Source organism: Oncorhynchus keta, chromosome 14 (genome assembly GCF_023373465.1).
Source record: "Oncorhynchus keta strain PuntledgeMale-10-30-2019 chromosome 14, Oket_V2, whole genome shotgun sequence".
Lineage (NCBI taxonomy): Eukaryota > Metazoa > Chordata > Actinopteri > Salmoniformes > Salmonidae > Oncorhynchus > Oncorhynchus keta.
The window spans coordinates 58,910,578-58,932,877 of NC_068434.1; the positions used below are offsets into that span (position 1 = coordinate 58,910,578).

Consider the following 22,300-nt stretch of genomic DNA (forward strand, 5'->3'; position numbering starts at 1 on the left):
CCTCTGGTTAAAAAAAACCCTGTGTGGTGTAGCAATATGGGATGACTGCAAGTGGCAGACCAAACTTAAAAACAGTAACACCTGCTATAAACCACAAAGCTCAGGCCCAAGGACAACACACAAAAGGTAGAGAGAGAGGGAGAGGCTGTCTCCTGGAGATGAAAGACACCACCGAGAAGGCTTTTCTTCTTTTGATGGAAACAAGAATCAGACGATTGAGAGCAAAGAGAACCTGTCATATCGTGGCTACGTTCAAAAGCCACACCTGCTGTTTGCAGTGGTCGTCTCTTCACTCCTGGTGCACAGACGAAACAACACACACAAAAAGTTCACTTCAAACAGTCCACTGTGTCCTGCACCCAGTGCCACACCCACAAAGAGACAGACAATATATTTTTTACAAAGCATAGAAATCAAATCGTTTTTATTTCCATGTTACGTATACTTAGGGTTGTAACAAGTATTTAGCAAGTTAGATCATTCATGGCATCTGTAGTTTCATAAACCTTTTAATATCAATAACAACAATGGCAACCATATGAGATCTAGGAGTTGGAATAACTTTGAACCAATGGAACAGCCCGAGGGTGATGACAAGGAGTAGACCATAGGTTATCTACAACTGGAGGGGCACTAAAAGTAGGGGTGAGGGGCCAAACACCCTGCTAAGTGAGGTTCATATGATTATATTTAGCTGGCCACGTCCTTGTCCCCTTTGAGGTGTCACAGCACACAATCAGGCCAATTGACATGCACACACCAACTCCACAGTGAGGCCACAAAGCCACGTATACCTCAAAAACCTACTTGATGCTCTTATGAGTTTGTCTGCAGTCTTTAGTTGACAGCACTCACCTTGTAGGATTCACCCCCATCAAGTCACTTTACACGAGAGAACAAATTAAAACAGTATTCTTCAGCAGGAAATCATTGGGGAGGAAAACACAAAACACACACAAAACACACCCAAACACACATAAAAGAGTAAGGTCATGTTGCAGACATCAGAACACACATTCTTCCAGCGCTGCGGTGACCACATCAAGAGGCCAACAGACAGCCAGCTCCAAACAAAGTGCTGCCGTAAAGGGAGTGGAGACGTCAGAGATTAGCACTCTACTAAAACAGCAGGTTCACAACCACCGTGTCTATATACAGGACAGTAATGCCTCTATCTACCGACTGCCGGATTCCACACAAATACAAGAGAGCGTTTCTAATCATGTCCACCTAGAACACCTTAGAACACTTCAACCCCGGGTCACCAACAGACCAAGATTCAAATAAGAACAGGTCAGTAGGTCATATATTTTCCCAAAACTAATATTCCCTATAAAAATGTATTACATCCAAACAAACACCCATACTATTTTGTTTCTGAATGACTAAGGGTAAGATTATCTGATACTTCTCCAGTGCAAAGGCATGCTGTCTAACACAAGCAACAGCTAAGCCTGGGACGGTCTCCCAACATGTTCCTCGCCATCCTCTCACTATATATGTGCCCATGTCAAGCCTACAATGGTCACACACAGATCCCTCCCCCTCCAGCCCTGATGTAATTGTTTGTGTGTGTACCCAGCAGGAGAGGAGAACAATTTAAGAGGGAGGCTGGAGGATGTCTTGCTCTTTCTTTTGAGTTGTGGTGTCTGAAGGGGTTCCGCTTGCCTTCGGGGAGGGAAATTAATTTGTAGACTGCACACACTCCTGCACACTTTGAAACTAGAGTGGGCCTGGCACTGTGAATGGCCTGAGGCCTTCACCAGTCTAACCCAGCCCACTGCAGCTCTGCTCAGCCCCGGTCTGGTAAGTCTAAACGGAAATGGCTGGCCAATCCAGTCCACATAGCTGATCTCCCAATGGTTACCCAGAGCAGGGAGTAGAAACTGGTTGTATTCTGGGTATGCTGTGTTTCAACAATCTCTCTGGCCCCCATCCTCTGTTTGGGCGCTTCAGATTTTTTTTCTCTCCTTACAAAGCTTTCCTTTTTGTTCTGCCTCAACTATGTCAGCCATTGATGTCCCAACCCAAGTTTTTTTTTCTTTTGATTCCTTTTTTTTTTTTAATCTAGGGATACCTGCATAGAGCTCTGTAAAGAGTGGGAGCGAGAGAGGGAGGGTGGGGACTCTGCGTTGACACATAAAACCTGAGTTTCTCAGTTTTCAAATGTTTCATTGAGCCTCTCGCTGCTTTGATATTTTAAGTAGGTATCACAACAAAAGGAGCAACAAATGGCTAGAAAGGTAATTCAGAATATTAAGGCTACTAATGGCCCAGGCCCTCTGGAGCAGATCTGCCCCGAAAGGAGAGCCCTGTCCCATGGGTCCTATTTGGTTTCCAAGGGGAGGGCCATCCTTCCTCCTGGTTACACCAGGCTACCCTCTGCATGACAAACAGCCATTTTTCCTATGTTGTGAGGGGCTGCTGACTAATATAGCAATCAACCAAACCTCACATACTTAGCTAATTTGACAGGTTATGTTCTGCAGATGTTACACCTTTAATAATCAGTTTAAGATTATTCTGTGTCTATCTTCCTTATCTCCAGAGAAGAACCCTTGCATTTGAAAGTTGCCCTCAAATACAGCGTCTTAGCAAAATGTTATTGTACCCCCGAGAAATTGTTCAGGGTTTATATTTATTGTATTTATGTATTTATTAAATCGACAATCTCTGACTCATGTATATCTGTATACCAAGCCTTAACCCTTACTAACCATTCTGAATATTTGTATTTTCCCTTTATTTAACTAGGCACTGCCTTGTTCAGGGACAGAATGACAGATTTTTACCTTGTCAGCTCGGGGATTCGATCTTGCAACCTTTCGGTTACTAGTCCAACGCTCTAACCACTAGGCTACCCGCCGCCCCAATATCTAAAATATATATAATTTGAAGGTGGGGCATCCTCTCTCAAAAGGCATTTGATCAGACAATGTATGCAATTGCTCATCAAACAAACCAGGTCCCAAACACAGATGGGACTACCGTCATCTACCTCTCCAACAAATCAGTCTTATCTAGACTGACCAAAGCCTGCCAATTTGCCACCTCTCAACAGCTCTTATGAGGAGCATACACCTTATGACATCCAGTGGAACAGCCACTTTACAATAGTGCATCCTTTTAGGGGGGTGGGGGTGAGAAGGATTACTTACCCTATCCATTCCTTGAAGAGGTGGGGTTTCAGGTGTCTCCGGAAGGTGGTGATTGACTCCCGCTGTCCTGGCGTCGTAGTTTGTTCCACCATTCCAGAGCACGAAAACATCAGTGGTAGGGAGGCGAGCAGGCCAGAGGTATCCAGTGCCCTTGTTTGGGTGTAGGGCCTGATCAGAGCCTGGAGGTACTGAGGTGTTCCCCTCACAAGGCAAGCACCATGGTCTTTTGCTTCCAGCGGGGTGACATGAGAGAACTTGGGAAGGTTGAACACCAGACGGGCTGCGGCGTTCTGGATGAGTTGTAGGGGTTTAATGGCACAGGCAGGGAGCCCAGCCAACAGCGAGTTGCAGTAATCCAGACGGGAGATGACAAGTGCCTGGATTAGGACCTGCGCCGCTTCCTGTGTGAGGCAGGGTCGTACTCTACGGATGTTGTAGAGCATGAACCTACAGGAACGGGACACCGCCTTGATGTTAGTTGAGAACGACAGGGTGTTGTCCAGGATCATGCCAAGGTTCTTAGCGCTCTGGGAGGAGGACACAATGGAGTTGTCAACCGTGATGGCATCATGGAACGGGCAGTCCTTCCCCAGCTCCGTCTTGCTGAGGTTCAGCTTGAGGTGGTGATCCGTCATCCACACTGATATGTCTGCCAGACAAACATCGCCACCTGGTCCAGAAGGGGAAAGGAGAAGATTAATTGTGTGTCGTCTGCAGATGACCATGTGAGGTTATGACAGAGCCAAGTGACGAGAATAAGAGAGGGCCTAGAACAGAGCCCTGGGGGACACCCGCGTGGTGAGGAGACAGATTCTCGCCACGCCACCTGGGGGCGACCTGTCAGGTAACGCAATCAGCGTGGGCCGCGCCGGAGATCTCGGAGAGGGTGGAGAGGAGGATCTGATGGTTCACAGTATGAAGGCAGCCGATAGGTCTAGAAGGATGAGAGCAGAGGAGAGAGAGTTAGCTTTAGCAGTGCGGAGCGCCTCCGTGATACAGAGAAGAGCAGTCTCAGTTGAATGACTAGTCTTGAAACCTGACTGATTTGGATCAAGAAGGTCATTCTGAGAGAGATAGCAGTAGAGCTGGCCAAGGACGGCACGCTCAAGAGTTTTGGAGAGAAAAGAGAGAAGGGATACTGGTCTGTAGTTGTTGACATCGGAGGGATCGAGTGTAGGTTTTTTCAGAAGGGGTGCAACTCTCGCTCTCTTGAAGACGGAAGGGACGTAGCCAGCGGTCAGGGATGAGTTGATGAGCGAGGTGAGGTAAGGGAGAAGGTCTCCGGAAATGGTCTGGAGAAGAGAGGAGGGGATAGGGTCAAGCGGGATTAGAAGAGGAATCTGTAGAGCAAGTTGAAGGGAGCCTGTGCTTTAGATTCCACTCCCAACTCACCAAGGTTGCCAACTGGATCATGTTAAAAAGGTTCACTTATGGTGTCATTTCCCAATGGAGGATCCCCCTTTAGTCAAGGTATCAATCTGATTAAATTTTGAGAGTGTCTTGCATTTTTGGGGTAACGAAAAAGTTAAATGTTTTTCACATACAGTGGGGAGAACAAGTATTTGATAACCTGCAAAATCGGCAGTGTTTCCCACTTACAAAGCATGTAGAGATCTGTAATTTTTATCATTTTTTTGTGAGAGACGGAATCTAAAACAGAAATCCAGAAAATCACATTGTATGATTTTTAAGTTAATAATTAGCATTTTATTGCATGACATAAGTATTTGATACATCAGAAAAGCAGAACTTAATATTTGGTACAGAAAATTTGTTTGCAATTACAGAGATCATACATTTCCTGTAGTTCTTGACCAGGTTTGCACACACTGCAGCAGGGATTTTGGCCCACTCCTCCATACAGACCTTCTCCAGATCCTTCAGGTTTCGGGGCTGTCACTGGGCAATGCGGACTTTCAGCTCCCTCTAAAGATGTTCTATCGGGTTCAGGTCTGGAGACTGGTTAGGCCACTCCAGGACCTTGAGATGCTTCTTACGGAGCCACTCCTTAGTTGCCCTGGCTGTGTGTTTCGGGTCGTTGTCATGCTGGAAGACCCAGCCACGACCCAGCTTCAACGCTCTTACTGAGGGAAGGAGGTTGTTGGCCAAGGTCTCGCGATACATGGCCCCATCCATCCTCCCCACAATACGGTGCAGTCGTCCTGTCCCCTTTGCAGAAAAGCATCCCCAAAGAATGATGTTTCCACCTCCATGCTTCATGGTTGGGATGGTGTTCTTGGGGTTGTACTCATCCTTATTCTTCCTCCAAACACAGCGAGTGGAGTTTAGACCAAAAAGCTCTATTTTTGTCTCACCAGACTACATGACCTTCTACCATTCTTCCTCTGGATCATCCAGATGGTCATTGGCAAACTTCAGACGGGCCTTGACATGCGCTGGCTTGAGCAGGGGAACCTTGCGTGCGCTGCAGGATTTTAATCCATGACGACGTAGTGTGTTACTAATGCTTTTCTTTGAGACTGTGGTCCCAGCTCTCTTCAGGTCATTGACCAGGTCCTGCCATGTAGTTCTGGGCTGATCCCTCACCTTCCTCATGATCATTTATGCCCCACGAGGTGAGATCTTGCATGGAGCCCCAGACCGAGGGTGATTGACCGTCATCTTGAACTTCTTCCATTTTCGAATAATTGCGCCAACAGTTGTTGCCTTCTCACCAAGTGGCTTGCCTATTGTCCTATGGCCCATCCTAGCCTTGTGCAGGTCTACAATTTTATCCCTGATGTCCTTACACAGCTCTCTGGTCTTGGCCATTGTGGAGAGGTTGGAGTCTGTTTGATTGAGTGTGTGGACAGGTGTCTTTTATACAGGTAATACGTTCAAACAGGTGCAGTTAATACAGGTAATGAGTGGAGAACAGGAGGGCTTCTTAAAGAAAAACTAACAGGTCTGTGAGAGTCGGAATTCTTACTGGTTGGTAGGTGATCAAATACTTATGTCATGCAAAAAAATGCAAATTAATTACTTAAAAATCATACAATGTGGTTTTCTGGAATTTTGTTTTAGATTCCGTCTCTCACAGTTGAAGTGTACCTATGATACAAATTACAGAACTCTACATGCTTTGTAAGTAGGACAATCTGCAAAATCGACAGTGTATCAAATACTTGTTCTCCCCACTGTACCACAAAAGTTGTCAATTTCCAGTAGGTCTGGGTGCCATATTGGCCTTTTGAATGTTATGTCTGGACACCCTCTAGGTGTGTTTATAGCACACTCACAATAAAAATGGGTGAATATCAAAATATGGGGGAAAACATTGAACATCGATGATTACTTCTGCCTGGGCTGTCTTCATGCAGGTGGAAACACACTATAAAACTAGGAAGAGAGTCTTCAAACAGGATGTCATCGGCTTTATTGGGGTATGCTAAGCATGATTGCATCACGCTTCCTAACTGAAGCATATTGAGCAGAGCTCTGCTTTTCATTAAGCAGCCGACCACCCTCTGCTGCACCTATTCAGTTCTGTTTGAGACTAGCACTCCTGCATGATTAGTGTGTTTGAATGTGTGTTTGGGTGAGAGGTGTTCTAAAGCTAGTCTGTGTGCCTTTCAGAAATTTTCACCTCACTCAGTCTGGAAGCCACTCGATTGAGTTAGGATTTATCAAAGCATAAGAGAGGGAAATGTGTAACTAACATTCAATGAGCGGGGTTAGCAATTACTGAGAAAGGGAATTCCATGCTAAGTTTCATGACAGAAATATAAATTCAGTCAGAAGCATCTGCTCTCTAATTCATGCATAAGGAAGAGCAAAAAAGCATTCATACAGTGCCAGTCGAAAGTTTGGACATACAGTGGGGCAAAAAAGTATTTAGTCAGCCACCAATTGTGCATGTTCTCCCATTTAAAAAGATGCGAGAGGCCTGTAATTTTCATCATAGGTACACTTCAACTATGACAGACAAAATGAGGGACAAAAATCACATTGTGGGATTTTTGATGAATTTATTAGCATATTATGGTGGAAAATAAGTTTGAGACAACTGTACAACCATCAAGATTAATTGTCAGATTCAACAGAAGATCTCTTTGTTTCTTGGGACCTAGAACAAGCATTCTGTTTTGTCAGAGTTTAAAAGTAGAACATTTGCAGCCATCCACTTCCTTATGTCTGAAACACAGGCTTCTAGCGAGGGCAATTTTGGGGCTTCACCATGTTTCATTGAAATGTACAGCTGTGTGTCATCCACATAAGTTAACATTATGTTTTCGAATGACATCCTCAAGAGGTCAAATATATAGTGAAAACAATAGTGGTCCTAAAACGGAACCTTGAGGAACACCGAAATTTACAGTTGATTTGTCAAACCATTCAGAGGAACACCGAAATTTACAGTTGATTTGTCAAACCATTCAGAGGACAAACCATTCAGAGACAAACTGCTATCTTTCCGACAGATAAGATCTAAACCAGGCCAGAACTTGTCCGTGTAGACAAATTTGGGTTTCCAATCTCTCCAAAAGAATGTGGTGATTGATGGTATCAAAAGCAGCACTAAGGTCTAGGAGCACGAGGACAGATGCAGAGCCTCGGCCTGATGCCATTAAAAAGTAATTTATCACCTTCACAAGTGCAGTCTCAGTGCTATGATGGGGTCTAAAACCAGACTGAAGCATTTTGTATACATTGTTTGTCTTCAGAAAGGCAGTGAGTTGCTGCGCAACAGCTTTTTCAAACATTTTTGAGAGGAATGGAAGATTTGATATAGGCCGATAGTTTTTTGTATTTTCTGGGTCAAGGTTTGGCTTTTTCAAGAGAGGCTTTATTACTTTCACTTTGGAGTGCCAAGCACAGGAAGCAGCTCTTTCAGTAGTTTAGTTGGAATAGGGTCCAGTATGCAGCTTGAAGGTTTAGAGGCCATGATTATTTTCATCATTGTGTCAAGAGATATAGTACTAAAACACTTGAGTGGCTCTCTTGATCCTAGTTCCTGGCAGAGTTGTGCAGACTCAGGACAACTGAGCTTTGAAGGAATACGCAGATTTAAAGAGGAGTCCATAATTTGCTTTCTAATGATCATGATCTTTTCCTCAAAGAAGTTCATGAATTTATTACTGCTGAAGTGAAAGCCATCCTCACTTGGGGAATGCTGCTTTTTAGTTAGCTTTGCGACAGTATTGTCATGACATTGCCCTCTTTGGGTACAGCAAGCCCCATCCCCCTCTCTCTGCCTCCCCCTTGCTTCCTTCAACTAGGCTGCTGTGGTCAGAGAGAGGTCGTAAATTCCCGAGGAGAAGACCCTGCCTCATGACCACACAATATAAGAGACAGAGTGAATTTTCATAGAGAACAAAGGAATTTCTTCCACCTCACAGAACTTGAGGTCCAAACAAATTTCATGTTCAGGAGAAGGTATAAAAGATCAGTGAAGAATCCAGCTACGAACTGGTCCGTTTGTTACAACTTGGGGAAGCTCATGGGAGACGGTGTGGCCGCATTACCATAACGCTGTTTATATAATAGCCTCAGATATGAGGTTTACATCTAATTGTTATATACGATGAATGAGTGAGTATGATACGGTTTGTAAAATTGTGTAATGTGATTTTGGACTGTTTAATGAAGGAAACTCCAATTCCCTTTTCAGTTGAACTAAATCATAGGACTGCCCCTGAGCCCAGTTAGGGTCAGGCATCCTGGGACAACCCCTTTTATGCAATTCCAAATAAAACCTTTGAGAAATTCTCAAGTAGACCATGTTTCTCTCAATCATGGGATTACAAAGGTTGCAGACCATTGCTGAATCTTTTAACCATACCACGTGGTTAAACTCTTAGACTATCGATACCGACAGAATAAGAACAAGTATTTTATATTAATTACTAGTCTGCAGCTAGGAATTCGGTATCATTGAACGCGAAGAACGACAACCACCAAAACATCATTTCTACAACATGAATGTCGCTCTGAACTATCCCCTCTAACCACGACAGACAGAGACAGAGAGAGAGACATGGACAATTCTACAAAAGAAACAACTTTTCAAAAAAAGATCAAGACGACACACTGAGCGCGTAAATATATATTGATTGCAATTGTTCCCGAATGAGTGAGCGTTCATGTGTAAAGGAGTAGCATTTCAATTGTTATAATTATTAACTCTGTAGTGACTTCTTAGTCGACCCCCACTTCCCTTTCGTCTAACAAGCCACTATGCCAGTTTAGCCCACTAGGGCACATTTCCTTATCATTTCTTGTAACCATATTGACTTTGTTTGTTATGCATTTCTGTGAATTACTTCGTTAGTAATAAATAAATTATTTAAGACAATTGATGTATGGATGACTCATAGTGAAGAATGGGTTCATGCAGATAACCAACAATTTACGACGTTTGGAATGAGACTAACGTGAGGTAATATAAATAATTAATTAAAACAAAGACTAATTGATCAGATATAAAATAGATGAAAAGTTATTTTAGGAAATGATAACTTTGTAATCAGAATATTTTCCTTGGTGCCCCGACTTCCTAGTTAATTACAATGACATAATTAAAATCAGTTTGATCGCGTAATACTAATTACAGAGAATCTTTGATAAAAACTAAGTCTTCAATTTAAAGATAGTAAAGACACGACAGTATCAAAAATAAATTTCGGATTGTTCTTATTTTCCTCAATTAAGTTGTAAAAATAGGATGATCGAGCAGTAGTGAGGGCTCTTCAATACTGCACGGTACTGTCTTTCCAAGCTAGTCGGAAGACTTCCAGTTTGGTGTGGCGCCATTTCTGTTCCAATTTTCTGGAAGCTTGCTTCAGAGTTCGGGTATTTTCTGTATACCAGGGAGCTAGTTTCTTATGAGAAATGTGTTTAGTTTTTAGGGGTGCAACTGCATCTAGGGTATTGCACAAGGTTAAATTGAGTTCCTCAGTTAGGTGGTTAACTGATTTTTGTCCTCTGACGTCCTTGGTTAGGCAGAGGGAGTCTGGAAGGGCATCAAGGAATCTTTGTGTTGTCTGGCAATTTATAGCACGACTTTTGATGCTCCTTGGTTGGGGTCTGAGCCAATTATTTGTTGCAATTGCAAACGTAATAAAATGGTGGTCCGATAGTCCAGGATTATGAGGAAAAACATTAAGATCCACAACATTTATTCCATGGGACAAAACTAGGTCCAGAGTATGACTGTGACAGTGAGTAGGTCGAGAGACATGTTGGACAAAACCCACTGAGTTGATGATGGCTCCGAACGCCTTTTGGAGTGGGTCTGTGGACTTTTCCATGTGAATATTAAAGTCACCAAAAATTGGAATATTATCTCCTACGACTACAAGGTCCGATAGGAATTCAGGGAACTCAATGAGGAACGCTGTATATGGCCCAGGAGGCCTGTAAACAGTAGCTATAAAAAGTGATTGAGTAGGCTGCATAGATTTCATGACTAGAAGCTCAAAAAACAAAAATGTATTTTTTTTTTTGTAAATTGAAATTTGCTATCGTAAATCTTAGCAACACCTCTGCCTTTGCGGGATGCACGGGGGATATGGTCACTAGTGTAACCAGCAGATGAGGCCTCATTTAACACAGTCAATTCATCAGGCTTAAGCCATGTTTCAGTCAGGCCAATCACATCAAGATTATGATCAGTGATTAGTTCTTTGACTATAATTGCCTTTGAAGTAAGGGATCTAACATTAAGTAGCCCTATTTTGAGATGTGGGGTATCACGATCTCTTTCAATAATGGCAGGAATGGAGGAGGTCTTTATCCTAGTGAGATTGCTAAGGCGAACACAGCCATGTTTAGTTTTGCCCAACCTAGGTCTAGGTACAGACACGGTCTCAATGGGGATAGCTGAGCTGACTACACTGACTGTGCTAGTGGCAGACTCCACTAAAAGTTGGCAGGCTGGCTAACAGCCTTCTGCCTGGCCTGCACCCTATTTCATTGTGGAGCTAGAGGAGTTAGAGGCCTGTCTATGTTGGTAGATAAGATGAGAGCACCCCTCCAGCTAGGATGGAGACCATCACTCCTCAGTAGGCCAGGATTGGTCCTGTTTGTGGGTGAGTCCCAGAAAGAGGGCCAATTATCTCCAAATTCCATCTTTTGGGAGGGGCAGAAAACAGTTTTCAACCAGCGATTGAGTTGTGAGACTCTGCTGTAGAGGTCATCACTCCCCCTAACGGGGAGGGGGCCAGAGACAATTACTCGTCTTTCTAGCCGATTTACACGCTGAAGCTATGTTGCGCTTGGTGACCTCTGACTGTTTCATCCTAACATCGTTGGTGCAGATGGGTTTTTCTTAAGTTTTTACTATTTTCTAAATTGTAGTATAATAGTGAAGACATAAAAACTATGAAATAACACATATGTAAATCATGTAGTAACCAAAGAAATGTTAAACAAGTCAAAATATTTTATATCTAAGCTTCTTCAAAGTAGCCACCAAGTTGCCTTGATTACAGCTTTGCACACTCTTGGCATTCTCTCAACCAGCTTCACCTGGAATGCTTTTCCAACAGTCTTGAAGGAGTTCCCACAAAGGCTGAGCACTTGGCTGCTTTGCCTTCACTCTACAGTCCAACTCATCCCAAACCATCTCAATTGGGTTGAGGTCAGGTGATTATGGAGGCCAGGTCATCTGATGCAGCACTCCATCACTTTCCTTCTTGGTCAAATAGCCCTTACACAGCCTGGAGGTGTGTTGGGTCATTGTCCTGTTCATAAACAAAGTCCCACTAAGTCCCACTAAGCACAAACCAGATGGGATGGCGTATAGCTGCAGAATGCTGTGGAAGCCATGCTGGTTAAGTGTGCCTTGAATTATGAATAGATCCCTAAACCCTAAATCCCTAACCCTAACCCTAAATAAAATAGACCATGTCAACAGCAAAGCACCCCCACACAATCACACCTCTTCCATGCTTCACAGTGGTAACCACACTTGCAGAGATCATCCGTTCACCTACTCTGAGTCTCACAAAAAAAAGGTTGGAACCAAATATCTCAAATTTGGACTCAGACAAAAGGAGAGATTTCCACCAGTCGAATGTCCATTGCTCATGTTTCTTGGCCCAAGCAAGTCTCTTCTTATTATTGGTGTCCTTTAGTGGTGGTTTCTTTGCAGCAATTCGACCACGAAGGCCTGATTTACACAGTCTCCTCTGAACAGTTGATGTTGAGATGTGTTTGTTACTTGAACTCTGTGAAGCATTTATTTGGGCTAAATGAACTTATCCTCTGCAGCAGAGGTAACTCTGGGTCTTCCTTTCCTGTGGTGGTCCTCATGAGAGCCAGTTTCATCATACTGATTGATGGTTTTTGCGACTGGACTTGAAGAAAGTTTTCCAGATTAAGGCATGAAGGTCAGTCAAAGTAATGGACTGTCGTTTCTCTTTGCTTATTTTATCTGTTCTTGCCATAATATGGACTTAGTATTTTAAATAAATAGCTCTATCTTCTGTATACAACCCCTACCTTGTCACAACACAACTGATTGTCTCAAACGCATTAAGAAGGAAAGATATTCCACAACTGTTTTTAAATTGATTTAAAAAACATTTTTTACCCCGTTTTCTCCCCAATTTCGTGGTATCCAATTGTTTTAGTAGCTACGATCTTGTCTCATCGCTACAACTCCCGTACGGGCTCGGGAGAGACGAAGGTTGAAAGTCATGCGTCCTCCGATACACAACCCAACCAAGCCGCACTGCTTCTTAACACAGCGCGCATCCAACCCAGAAGCCAGCCGCACCAATGTGTCGGAGGAAACACCGTGCACCTGGCAACCTTGGTTAGCGCACACTGCGCCCGGCCCGCCACAGGAGTCGCTGGTGTGCGATGAGACAAGGATATCCCTACCGGCCAATCCCTCCCTAACCCGAACGACGCTAGGCCAATTGTGCGCCGCCCCACGGACCTCCCGGTCGCGGCCGGTTACGACAGAGCCTGGGCACGAATACAGAGTCTCTGGTGGCACAGCTGGTCACAAATGAACTTTTGACAAGGCACACCTGTTAATTGAAATTAATTTCATGCGACTACCTCGTGAAGCTGGTTGAGAGAATGCCAAGAGTGTGCAAAGCTGTCAAAGGCCAATTGTTCCCAAACTAGGGGACGTAGGAGAATTTCCAAAATCCCACAATACCTTAAAAATCTAAATGAAAATTAGCTCAAGACCTGAAGCAAGGATAATAATATTCTTGATACCATTTGAAAGGAAACACTTTGAAGTTTGTGGAAATGTTAAATTAATGTAGGAGAATATAACACATTAGATCTGGTAAAAGATAATACAAAGAAGAAAAAATGTTTTATTTATATTTTTTGTACCATCAACTTTGAAATGCAAGAGAAAGTCCATAATGTATTATTCCAACCCAGGTGCAATTTAGATTTTGGCCACTAGATGGCAGCAGCGTGTGTGTGTGTTTTAGACTGATCCATTGAACCATTGCATTTATGTTCAACATTTTGTATCAAGATTGCCTAAATGTGCCTAATTGGTTGATTAATACGTGTTCAAGTTCATAACTGCACTCTCCTCAAACAATAGCATGGTATTCTTTCACTAATAGCTTCTGTAAATTGGACAGTGCAGTTAGATTCACAAGAATTTAAGCTTTCTGCCAATATCAGACATGTCTATGATCAGGGACATACAACCTCATGCTAATCACATTAGGCTATGTTAGCTCAGCCAGTGTGAACTTTTTTATTTTGGGCTATGGCAGTCAATTGCAAAACATTCTAACAGTATTTCTGATTGTCTTAACTTATGATCACATACTTTTAATGTGGGGCTATGACAGTCAATTTCAAATTAGTCTGATATAATTTCTCTAATGCCATCTTCAAAACAATTGATAACACCTTCACAAGTGCAAATTACTATTTTGAGGGATTGGGTACCATTTGCACCAACAATTCCACAACGTCACCTCATGTCACTACAAAGAACAATAGTCTCTGCCTGGAAAAAAATTCTGAGCCCCATCACATACTAAATCAATGATGATGTAGTCTGGGCAGTAGGAGATTGATAAATCATTAAATCAGGAACAACTTGGTCTCAGAGCATTTCGTAATATTCTGTACATAGATCTGAGACACTCCATTAATATTCTGTACATAGATCTGAGACACTCCATTTGGTATTGTTACATAAGACAGACATTTACTTCAGGCAAAACAAAGGAGGATTGTTGGCCGGGGTAGATTACACAAATGTCTAGCAACCAAAAGTTGCGAGTTCAAATCTTACCATGGACAACTTTAGTATTATAGCTAATTAGCAACTTTTCAACTACATAATACTTTTTGCTACTTTGCAACTACTTAGCATGTTAGATAACCTTTCCCCTAACCCTAGCCTTAACCGTTTTAGCTAACACTTCAAAAACTAACCTTAACCTTTTTAGCTAACCATTTCCCTAACATTAACCCTTTAACCAAACTGCTCAACTTAACCCCTAGCATAGCTAACATTATCGAGCTAGCTAACGTTAGCCACCTAGTCGCCTTGCTAGAATTCGTAACATATCATAACTTTTGCAAATTAGTTTGAAAATGCATAATATATTGTACGTTTTGCAAATTCATAGCAAATAATACGAAATGGGTGATGGACGTCCACAAATTAATACTTGCATACAGAATCATTTGAAAAGCTCTGAGACCAGGTTGAGAAGGCTGTAAATGGAAAATGTTAGCATTGCTGTGGTTTCCAAATGTACTGTCTAATATCATCTGCATGTTTCCTGCAACCAGCTACAGCTTTTAAACTATTTATTTGATGTGTGCATCCTCAGTAAATATAAGCACTCTTAATTATCATTATGGCAAAACTATACACACACCTGTGACATTTCCATGAAACATTGGTAGATCATTGAAATAGAAACCAAGAACCCTTTTTTTGTTGTTGCTCCTAATACAAATAGTTGTTATTCCCTAAGGGGGTGGATACAAGCTGGGTAGCTTCTCTGACCATGAAGGAAGAATGCATGTGGGGACATACGTACTCTAGAGTTACCACCCAGTATGTCAGAAGTAGCGACAGTCTCCACATTCAGACAGGCAATACTCTCCCAGTGGCCATAGGCTGTGCCGGGGCCACATAATAGGAACCCTCCCTCTTCTGTCCCCTGAAATCAGAGAGCAAGACCACTGGCCTCTAGCTTTACAGTCTGCAGCTCCGTAACACCTGTTCTCAGTCTGACTGACAAACAATTGTGTCTTTATTCATCACTAAAAGAAGCAAGGCCAAAATCGGCCACGCCCCCCTCGACCAGTCTAACCCCTAACCCCAATCTAGCATCTGAACAGGTTCTAAAACCTTGTGTTTGTGTTGTTTGACGCATATCATTGTACATTTTATGGAGAATCGTGAAGACATTTTCTTTTCACACTGAACAAAAAAGTTCCATGGCTAAACCCTGCAATAAGTGTTTCATTTATGTATGGCCATCACAATACTGCATAAAACTATAACATTGGTTTGTGTAGTAGTATTTTAAGTTACGTATTCATACACGTTGTCGGTGCATTATTGCAGAAACGCTAATTCCATTGCTTTTGACAAGAGTTTACGCTCCCTCTTAGAGCTCTAGGTTAAATCTTTGTTGTATGGTGAATTCAATGATAATCCTAATCCCCTCTTCACAAACAAGAGTTAAGAGGGGGAGAGAGAGTCAACAAAACCCAGGCCCTTACCACATGCTTCAGTGTTATCACTAATTGCAATGTTGTATGATGTCCTTTATAATGGCCTCAACATTTACATAAATTGCAGCGCATACAATTGGAAGTATGCAAGGAATATGTGTGGCATTTCACCTCGTTTGGCAGGCTTTTCCACAACCACTTCTTATAGAGGATCAACCTCCATCCCTGGCTTGGTATGCTTCTACATTTTATTCAGCATTTTGACTAATTGAAATAATATTATTGGTTGCAAACTCATGCATAGCAGATGTTATTGCAGGTGTAGTGAACTGCTTGAACGTGGCAAGCAATTCTGAGTACTATGACTTGAGTACAGAGAAGAGTAATCATCCACTTGTGTCCATGTATGCTGTAACTATTGTCCGATTCCTAGGAACAGCAGCACTTCTCCCCTTCTTAAAAGATACTATATCCAGCAGGGTGATGAATTACGTGGAACCACTTCACACACAAGGTGCTATTTTGGGTCACTCAGAACCCATCGGAAAGAATGGAATTAACATAGGTCAGCCATGTCAGTTGAAAGACATCAGCAAACATTGCAGTGGTGCTAAGTACCTGCAGGACAGAGATCTGTCAGTGGGCCATTTTGCTCAAATAGTGACAGTCAGAGCTGTCTGAGGAGAGAACGTGGCCAGGGAGAGACACACTAGGAAGATGGCCCAGGTCTAGGGCAGAAGGCTTCTGTACATATGGGTACACTCATTGAAAAAAAGGGTTCCAAAAAGGGTTCTTTGGCTGCTCCCATAGGGGAACTATGTTGGGTTCCATATAGAAACCTCTTTGGAATTGAATTGGATTGTGTGAACACAAGAAAACCACAACCATCGTCCTTCCTTGAGTCATGTCATGGTCACTTCCTTGGATCAGCCAGGTGTTGATGGATACCAGCCCACCCAGAATCGCTGCAGAACGTGGCCCTCCACAGGTCAATTGCAAACTCCACAGACACGCCAGCCAACTGCTCTGCTGCCATCACCTTCACACCTGGGTTGATTTCGTTGCAAAAAAAAAAACGATTCTAAAAATTACAATCCATAAAAATAAAAAATTTAAACACACAGAAACATGATCAAGTTTCATCAAGGTCCTTCCATCCTAAAATACAATTTGTTTTAGTTTTTTTTTTAAATAGTAATTTAAAAATCATTCCATATATCTAAAATGCATATATCAATTTAATGACGTATAACAGCTTAACCATCTAAATGTGAAGCTAGGGCCATACTCATGTAGCCTCTCTGGTGTGTTCTTGGGTTTCTATCGTGTGTCTCTCTGGATGGGGGCACAAAAGAAGGCCAGAGTAAAAGTCCACCAAGGGTCCATATAAATGTCACGGTGATGCTTTGAAAAGGAGACCGGAGAACAATACACCATGCTGTAAACACTCTTGTCATCCATCTTTTACACTATAAACATGCAGCTTTCTTATGCAGTGGCCCCCGTGGAGAACCCCACCCCTTGTGTCAATGGCCTTTAATATAAGGGAAATTAGGTGACATTGAGTTTTAAATTAGTTCCCAACATCTGCTCCGTTGCCGTCACTCCAAACCATTCATCTCACTGCTACAAGGGGACGGCATTGCCCACCTCCCAAGCCCTGATGGTAAATCCAGCCACTTGAGGGGGGAGCAAATGGTGGGAACAACAGAGGAACTTCTCTAGAACCGGTGAGAGGAGCGCTGTTTAACAGATACACCAAATCCAATCATCATCTAGTTATATTGTAAAATGAATGGGTTTAAATGGAGCAATGGTTGTGGGAATGTTAATATATGACCGAGGCTGTCTTTTTCATTGAACAACTGGATGCCTTTTGAGTGAGTTTAACGATAACAGGACATCTGTATTGGACCACTTGTTATCAACCTGTGACAAGAAACGGGCTAATGTTTTTGTCCCTCCCACAGGCTAACCCTTGCCCCGTGACTGTTTGTTGTGTGACAGCCATTGATGGCTTATTGAGTTACAACCCACCACAATCATTTTACTGTTGGAAGGTGCAGTGCACTCCACTGTCCCACCGAAAGGTATTTGAGATCTGCAGGTAGGAATCAAAGGGCTAGAAGTATAGGACAGCCCTATCCGGTTTCAAGCGGGGCAGAGTGAAAGAGCGAGAGAGAATCCTCTTACCAGGATACAACTTGAAGTACTGCTGTTTAAAAATCAGGTACAGCACACAGATCTGTACCTGTCTCTCACAAAAAGGTACATGGATGAAGTCTGCTCACCCCCAAGCCATCCATGCTCGCATAATCAAATCTGGGTAGCCATTTGATTAGCTGTTCAGGAGTCTTATGGCTTGGGGGTAGAAGCTGTTTAGAAGCCTCTTGGACCTAGACTTGGCGCTCCGTTACCCCTTGCTGTGTGCTAGCAGATAGAACAGTCTCTGACTAGGGTGGCTGGAATCTGACAATTTTTAGGGCATTCCTCTGACACCGCCTGGTATAGAGGCCCTGGATGGCAGGAAGCTTGACCACGGTGATGTACTGGGCCGTACGCACTACCCTCTGTTGTACCTTGTGGTCGGAAGCCGAGCAGTTACCATACCATGCAGTGATGCAACCCGTCAGGATGCTCTCGATGGTGCAGCCGAAGAACCTTTTGAGAATCTGAGGACCCATGCCAAATCTTTTCAGTCTCCTGAGGGGGAATAGGTTTTATCGTGCCCTCTTCACGACTGTCTCGGTGTGCTTGGACCATATTCGTTTGTTGGTGATGTGGACGGCAAGGAACTTGAAGCTCTCAACCTGCTCCACTACAGCCCCGTCGATAAGAATGGGGGCGTGCTTGGTCCTCCTTTTCCTGTAGTTCACATTCATCTCCTTTGTCTTGATCACGTTGAGGGAGAGGTTATTGTCCTTGCAACACACGGTCAGGTCTCTGACCTCCTCCCTATAGGCTGTTTCATCGTTGTCGGTGATCAGGGCTATCACTGTTGTGTCATCTGCAAACGTAATGATGGTGTTGGAGTCGTGCAGTTATGAATGAACAGGGAGAACAGGAGGGGACTGAGCCCACACCTGGGGCGGCCCGTCAGGAAGTCCAGGATCCAGTTGCAGAGGGAGGTGTTTAGTCCCAGGGTCCTTAGCTTAGTGATGAGCTTTGCAGGCACTTTGGTGTTGAACGCTGAGTTGTAGTCAATGAATAGCATTCTCAAATACAGTTGAAGTAGGAAGTTTACAAACACTTATGTTGATGTCATTAAAACTTGTTTTTCAACCACTCCACAAATGTCTTTTTAACAAACTGTAGTTATGGAAAGTCGGTTTTGGATATCTACTTTGTGCATGACACAAGTAATTTTTACAACAATTGTTTACAGACAGATTATTTCACTTATAATTCACTGTATCACAATTCCAGTGAGTCAGAAGTTTACATACACTAAGTTGAATGTGCCTTTAAAACAGCTTGGAAAATTCCAGAAAATGGTGTCATGGCTTTAGAAGCTTCTGATAGGCTAATTGACATAATTTGAGTCAATTGGAGGTGTACCTGTGGATGTATTTCAAGGCCTACCTACAAAATCAGTGCCTCTGCTTGACATCATGGGAAAATCAAAAGAAATCAGCCAAGATCTCAGAAAAATAATTGTGGACCTCCACAAGTCTGGTTCATCATTGGGAGCGATTTCCACATGCCTGAAGGTACCACGTGCATCTGTACAAACAATAGTACGCAAGTATAAACACCATGGGACCACACAGCCGTCATACCACTCAGGAAGGAGATTCGTTCTGTCTGCTAGAGATGAACGTACCATCCCAACCTTAAAACATGGGGATGGCAGCATCATGTTGTGGGGGTGCTTTGCTGCAGGAGTGACTGGTGCACTTCACAAAATAGATGGCATCATGAGGTAGGAAAATGATGTGGATATATTGAAGCAACATCTTAAGACATCAGTCAGGAAGTTAAAGCTTGGTCGCAAATGGGTCTTCCAAATGGACAATGACCCCAAGCATACTTCCAAAGTTGTGGCAAAATGGTATAAGGACAACAAAGTCAAGGTATTGGAGTGGCCATCACAAAGAACACCATCCCAAAGAAAATGTGTTGGCAGAACTGAAAATGAATGTGCAAGCAAGGTGGCCTACAAACCTGTCTGATACACCAGCTCTGTCAGGAGGAATGGGCCAAAATTCACCCAACTTATTGTGGGAAGCTTGTGGAAGGCTACCCGATACGTTTGACCCAAGTTCAAGGCAATGCTACCAAATACTAATTGAGTGCATGTAAACTTCTGACCAACTGGGAAAGTGATGAAATACATCACTACCATTATTCTGAAATTTCACATTCTTTAAATAAAGTGACTGACCTAAAACAGGGTATTTTTACTTGGATTAAATGTCAGAAATTGTGAAACGGAGTTTGAAATGTATTTGGCTAAGGTGTATGTAAACTTCTGACTTCAACTGTAGGTGTTCCTTTTGTCCAGGTGTGGAAGGGCAGTGTGGAGTGCAATAGAGATCATATCATCTGTTGGTGTGGTATGCAAATTGGAGTGGGTCTAGGGTTTCTGGGATAATGGTGTTGATGTGAGCCATGACCAGCCTTTCAAAGCATTTTTATGGCTTCAGATGTGAGTGCTACGGGTCGGTAATCATTTAGGCAGGTTACCTTAGTGTTCTTGGGCACAAGGACTATGGTGGTCTGCTTGAAACACGTTGGTATTACAGACTCAGAAATTGAGAAGATGAAAGTGTCAGTGAAGACACTTGCCAGTTGGTAAGCGCATGCTCGGAGTACACGTCCTGGTAATCCGTCTGGGTTTGCGGCCTTGTGAATGTTGACCTGTTTAAAAGGTCTTCCTCATATCGGCTGTGGAGAGTGATCTCACAGTCGTCCGGAACAGCTGATGCTCTCATGCATGTTTCACTGTTGCTTGCCTCAAAGCGAGCACAAAAGTTAATTAGCTCTTTTGGTAGGCTAGTGTCACTGGGCAGCTCTTAGCTGTGCTTCACTTTGTAGTCTGTAATAGTTTGCAAGCGTCAGTGTACTACGATTCAATCTTAGTCCTGTATTAACGCTTTCCTGTTTGATGGTTCGTCAGAGAGCATAGCGAGAGTTCTTATAAGCTTCTGGGTTAGAGTCCCGCTCCTTGAAAAGGGCAGCTCTACCCTTTAGCTCAGTGCGAATGTTGCCTGTAATCCATGGCTTCTGGTTGGGGTAGGTACGTACAGTCACTGTGGGGACAACGTCCTTGATGCACTTATTGATAAAGCCAGTGACTGAGGTGGTGTATTCCTCAATGCCATCAGAAGATTCCCGGAACATATTCCAGTCTGTGCTAGCAAAACAGTTCTATAGTTTAGCGTCTGCTTCATCTGACCACTTTTTTTATAGACCAGAGTCACTGGTTATTCCTGCTTTAATTTGTACTTGTAAGCAGGAATCAGGAGGATAGAATTGTGGCCAGATTTTCCAAATGAAGGGCAAGGGAGAGCTTTGTACGTGTCTCTGAGTGTGGAGTAATGGCGGTCAAGAATTTTTTTCCGATAGAAATTTGGTCAAACTGATTTAAGTTTCTCTGCATTAAAGTCCCCGGCCACTAGGAGCACTGCCTCTGGATGAGTGTTTTCACATTTGCTTATGGCGGTATCCAGCTCATTGATATCACAATATCAGAGTTAACCTGCACAAGGGAAAATGTGCATGAAGGTAACACCAATATTATGTTCTTGCATCTCCTAAGTGCTTGCTCCTTACTGCAGTGGTTGCACCTACAGTTTGAAGTGGCTTTGTAATAGACCTACTTCTCATAATAAAAAGAGCATCCCTTGTGTCGTCCTTCAAATAAACAAATGCATGTCAAAGGCTCACCACTGAACCTGAGCACCAATATGACATATATACAGAGATCGTCAGAGCTTTTCCTGCAGTATGTCAGTAGAAAACACGGCAAACATAGATATTGAGAGAGAGGTTGGTAATCCACATCAAACTCCAGCACAGATGCTGTGGCAACCACTCATTCAATGAGTCTTGCTCCAGTGCCCCAGATACTATTTTAGAACAAATTATTTTGATAAATCTGTGGTTAAAATATATTTTTATACTCCGCAACTATCTGTCCATTTACATGGCAGTAATAGGGCACCCTAAAAGACGTGATATAATTTCAATGCTGTCTAACATTCACAATTTCAAATGTAGCCAGTTAATACAAATAGGACCACAACCATACTATCTAAAATCTAAACTAAGATTTGGTGGTTAAACTCCATCAGAAGAAATATATAGTAGATGACTAACTTCCCACAGTCTATTACAAAATAAATCTGAATCATGTTCTGTTTAAAAATAATTTTACAATCACATAAAGTGTTGCAGAAAATCAATGTGGATGCAAAACTAGGGTTAACATTTTCAAACCAACTTGGATTAAAGGGGTTGAGAGAAGAAAATTGTTGCCAATTTGTTTGCAATGCGCTCAAACTGTA

The 22,300-nt window shown here is 42.9% G+C and overlaps 1 long non-coding RNA gene across 2 annotated transcripts in view; it reads right to left on the bottom strand.

The window, feature by feature from the left end:
• LOC118393711 (uncharacterized) overlaps window positions 1-22,300 on the bottom strand; it is a 63,520-nt gene that overhangs the window by 13,631 nt on the left and 27,589 nt on the right. Inside the window, exon 4 of one of the 2 annotated variants that reach the window (XR_008064141.1) lies at window positions 13,471-16,838. The exons of the other annotated variant lie outside the window; for it this stretch is intronic. This is a non-coding gene — a long non-coding RNA (uncharacterized LOC118393711). Of the gene's footprint in view, window positions 1-13,470; window positions 16,839-22,300 lie in introns of those variants that run through there. 2 annotated transcript variants of the gene reach the window in all.